Below are 4,976 nucleotides of genomic sequence, written 5' to 3' on the forward strand. Positions count from 1 at the left end.
TCCTTATATTTTAACACAAATATCGGTACTTTCTACTCCTTACATTTTACAAAATTGGCTCGTTACTTTAGTTTTTACAAGAGGTTGTTATGTCGGAAAATAGCGCGGACACGCGCCACACACCGCGAGCGGGTGCGCGCGCCACACGGAGAAAAAAGTGAGAGAAATGAAAAGGGGACAAGCTGTCCGGAGATTAACCAGCTGAGATTGTGTGTGTGCCTCTTTGAGAACTGTAAGTCGTATAACTCATGTTGTCAGTTCACTTAAGCCTGTTGTTGGTCTATAGTTCTTCACATTTAAAGTAAGTTAGCTAGTGGTTCTGGTGTGGTCTTCACCTGTTAGCTAGTGGTTCTGGTGTGGTCTTCACCTGTTAGCTAGTGGTTCTGGTGTGGTCTTCACCTGTTCGCTAGTGGTTCTGGTGTGGTCTTCACCTGTTCGCTAGTGGTTCTGGTGTGGTCTTCACCTGTTAGCTAGTGGTTCTGGTGTGGTCTTCACCTGTTAGCTAGTGGTTCTGGGTGTTCTTCACCTGTTAGCTAGTGGTTCTGGTGTGGTCTTCACCTGTTAGCTAGTGGGTTTTGGTGTGGTCTTCACCTGTTAGCTAGTGGTTTTGGTGTGGTCTTCACCTGTTAGCTAGTGGTTCTGGTGTGTTCTTCACCTGTTAGCTAGTGGTTCTGGTGTGGTCTTCACCTGTTAGCTAGTGGTTCTGGTGTGTTCTTCACCTGTTAGCTAGTGGTTCTGGTGTGGTCTCACCTGTTAGCTAGTGGTTGGTTGGTCTTCACCTGTTAGCTAGTGGTTCTGGTGTGGTCTTCACCTGTTAGCTAGTGGTTCTGGTGTGGTCTTCACCTGTTAGCTAGTGGTTCTGGTGTGGTCTTCACCTGTTAGCTAGTGGTTCTGGTGTGGTCTTCACCTGTTAGCTAGTGGTTCTGGTGTGGTCTTCACCTGTTAGCTAGTGGTTCTGGTGTGTTCTTCACCTGTTAGCTAGTGGTTCTGGTGTGTTCTTCACCTGTTAGCTAGTGGTTCTGGTGTGGTCTTCACCTGTTAGCTAGTTTGCACGTTGATCTCAATGAAGCATCAACAGTTTCACAGCTTTATTCGCATGAGTTTTTTTTTTTTGACCGAACTTCAGATTCTGTAGTTCAGTTGACAAGTGGATGGAAACTTAGCTAGACAGAAGTTGTCTCCGTCTGTGTTTTAACAGACACACCTGGGCATACACCATTCTGCATTAATTCACAGCAAATCATTGAGGCTTGATGGCGCTAACGTTAGCACATAGTAGTATGAGGGCGCTAACGTTAGCACATAGTAAGGAGGGCAACATGATTGAAAATGAAGAAAACAGCAAGACATTCCCATCATCCTCAGCCTTATCTGAGAGAGATGTTTGAGACAGTAGACATCAAGAAGGACTCTGGCCAATGTGCTGGGAAATTCTTCATTAATGTCTGTTTAGTCATTCATATTTTTATATTTTTATGTTAGGGGGAAAGATTAAAAATAGAAACTGGATCTGTGAATTCTCACAGAATCACAACTGAATTCATATATTGCTAGTAAGTCAGAATCTTATTAACCTGAAGTCCCAGTCTCTGTCATAATAATCATATATGTGATGTTTAGGCCTATTGGCAAACAGCCATTTAAAGTTGTAGCCTTTGCCATATAAAGACATGTCCTCCATGTCCACTGAAGTTCCCTTGCGTCTCTCTAGTAACATCTATGTGCTCCAGGTAGCTTTCGCAAGGCTACTTTTACTTTTATACTTTAAGTAAATTTTCAAGCCTGTACTTTGTTACTTTTACTTGAGTAAGGAAGTTTAATCAGTACTTCCACTTTTACCGGAGTATTTTTTAACACAAGTATCTGTACTTCTACTTAAGTACGGAAAGTGAGTACTTTTGCCATCTCTGCAAACATCTGACACCAGAGGTACTACACATTTTACACACACTGAATAAAAGATGCAAAAAGATGTGCGTTTCCAAAGAATTTATCCATTAGCTATTTTACGGTATATCATCAGAAGATAAAACACACATATTGATGATGTGATATTCAATCTTTCCAATGAACCTTTGCCCTATAATTTCCCCCATTCGATATAAAATTAATGTTTCCTTATTTGAAATAAAAAATTAGGCATTTGGGCTGTCAACATTTTATATTGGAAAATCTTATCAAAAAATGACTTGTGTTAAATTTTAATGGTTCACTTAATATTTCTATTTAAAGTTACAGTTTTACCTTTTCATATTTTATAGAACATACTCCTCACAGAATTTGGTTTAGTGTGCCTGGACAGATTTGGAAGAATCCATGAAAAGTACTGTACATTATTGTTCAATATGTGCATGTATGAATGTGTGTATGCACGTATGTATGTCTTGTCTTGTGCTTTTTGTGTTTTCTTTGTCTTCACTTGTTATCCTGTGAATTTCTGTTTTTGTATTTATATGCACATTTATTTTATGTTATGACTGACTGTCAAACTCAAAGTTCTGTAGCATTCAATCTCTGCATGAATTTGTTCACGTTTTAGCACGGGACTAACCTGAGCCAGGCCATTTAATAATTATAGTAATTATATCACACCCATATGTGGTTAGCAGTTTACAGCTGTTAAAGATTAAATTAGAATACATTTACTCATCAGCTGAAACGTCAGTTCAGTTATTCTGTATCGGGAAGAAAAAAACGGAAGGTCTCTATCAATCAGTCAATGTATGCATATATGTTTGTTTGTTTTATACAAATATTTTTTTTTATGTCCCCCCCCCCCCACACACACACACACAGTTCAGAAAACACAGCAGCAAATCTGTTGGAAACAAAATATCTGCCACCGGAAGCCTTTGTGAATGGGACCTATGATGCTAAAAGGTAAGATGTTTTTTACCAAAATGAGAAATGTATCACATGTGCACCACACACAACAACAAATGCACTCTAAAAAAATAAAATACTACAGAGCCTCGTTGTCACAATTGAGCTGGACAAAAAGGGAAATGGAAAGTTTATTTGACCAGCTGTTATGTTCCATTGGCTGCATCAAATCAATGCAATCAATACCTTAGTAATGGTAAAACAAGTCGGTATTTTACTCGGTGTGTATTTGAGGCAGAGAGAGGGAACCAGGGGCCGGTTTCACAGAAGTGATGTGTTATCATTTGTCTACACAGCTTGTGTAGACAATGTTATGCAAGAGCGTTGAAAACTGTGAAATCTGAGGTTTTGACTCAAATTTCTTTTAAATACATTTACCTCATTGTTTGAAGTGTTGGCCACATTTAATATGAACATATGATATTGTAACATTATAGATATGACATTAAGATATGGAAAAGCATAGCCTAATGCAGTAGGTCTCCTTTAACTCTCCTTTAAGTTAAATTCAATTTTTATATTTTTTATAGTTTCAAATCATACCTGAGACGTTATTGCAGGACACTTTCCATAAAGATAGATAATAGATAATATACAGAGTGTGAATAATGTTTGTCCAATGTTCCCTTCATTGTCAAAATCACATTTTTTATTTTGTGCTACTACCACTACTAAATAATAATAATAATAATAATAATAATAATAATAATAATAATAATTGCTTCATTTATAGTGACATTTGGTCAGTTGGTTGCATACTCATACAAGCTCTGTACTCGACAACTGGCAGTAAGTACCACAGTGTTGCATGTCATCAAAAATGTATTTAATAAAAACATTAATGCGATTACAAAAACCAACAAAACTATACTATATATTATTATTTTTTAAGGTAAGATTTTAACATAAATGCTGCTATGCATTATGACAGAGCCTAAGGACAATCATAAGTGTTATGTAATTACATTCAACATAATTGCAATGTGAATGTTGTCAGTAAAGTTAATGTTGAGTGTGTACAACAAAGATTATCTTGATGAATACAAACAGGGTATAATATATAGTAGTGTGTATACTATAACATATGACCTAATAATTAGTGTTAAGTGTTTTCTAACAATTATTATTTTTCAGTTCTCAGCAAAGACTACAATCGAGATCAAGGCGAAGATAATGAATGGTCCTCACCCATCTCTCACAGAGCCATTTTCACCAGAGCTTTGTGAACTATTGAGTGATACGTTAAATAAAGACCCTCAACCAAGACCAACAGCCAGCGAGATCCTGGGGCGTCCTTTCATTCAAAACTGTGTCTCAAAAAAGGTATGACACTCGTACAATGTTAAACTCATCAAATCAATTATTTTATAAAGTGATTAGTGGTAAAGAAAATAATAAAAAGCTTTTTTTCTTTTACCATATAGTTGGATGTTACAGGAAAGGTACTGTATTAAGCTTTAAATTAATTTTTACAAAATTCTGATCTGAATTCAGAATAAGAAAAGATTGTGATTCTAATTTTGCGCATCCATATTTCCTGTATTATTACAGATAAATCCAAGTCAAGTGGTAAAATACCTTACCAAATAGGCATGTAGCTTGTTAATACTGTATTTAAGTTGTGCCTCTCTTAATCAAGTGGAACCAGACCATAGATTTCAAAACTAATGGACGAAGCTTCAGGGCCTTAAAAGTGAAGCCAATGCAGAAGTGCCTTAAACCTAGTTGCAAAAATGTATGTATATAATATATGTTTAGAAGTCTATGGGAAAACGACCCTACTTCATACTTGACTAATTACCTCAGTAAACATTTCGTTAGAATTATGACCTCAATTGCTACTTTGATTTTTTCTTCATACAGCATGATGTTCATTTTGTAAAATATGGGCTCATTGATTTTAAAATTGAAAATATAGCAGGAAATGTTTTACGGGCATGCAACACGCTGACCTGTCAATCATGACAGAGGCTTAGGATACTTTTCCATGGCACTGTGTACATTCAAATACCCGTGAACTTGTTTTTGGTGTTTTTGTCTTAACCCTGTATGGTATTTGGGTCAAATTAACCCATTTTTCAAAATTCTTCAAA

The 4,976-nt window shown here is 36.5% G+C and overlaps 1 long non-coding RNA gene across 1 annotated transcript; it reads left to right on the plus strand.

The window, feature by feature from the left end:
* The first annotated feature begins 1,910 nt into the window (after nt 1-1,910).
* Nucleotides 1,911-4,432, plus strand: LOC116685363 (uncharacterized). Its single transcript, XR_004330943.1, has 5 exons — nt 1,911-1,929; nt 2,262-2,323; nt 2,797-2,880; nt 3,617-3,672; nt 4,018-4,432. It is a non-coding gene; the product is annotated as an uncharacterized LOC116685363 (long non-coding RNA).
* Nucleotides 4,433-4,976: the final 544 nt, after the last annotated feature.

This window comes from Etheostoma spectabile, unplaced genomic scaffold, assembly GCF_008692095.1.
Source record: "Etheostoma spectabile isolate EspeVRDwgs_2016 unplaced genomic scaffold, UIUC_Espe_1.0 scaffold00569789, whole genome shotgun sequence".
Taxonomy (NCBI): domain Eukaryota; kingdom Metazoa; phylum Chordata; class Actinopteri; order Perciformes; family Percidae; genus Etheostoma; species Etheostoma spectabile.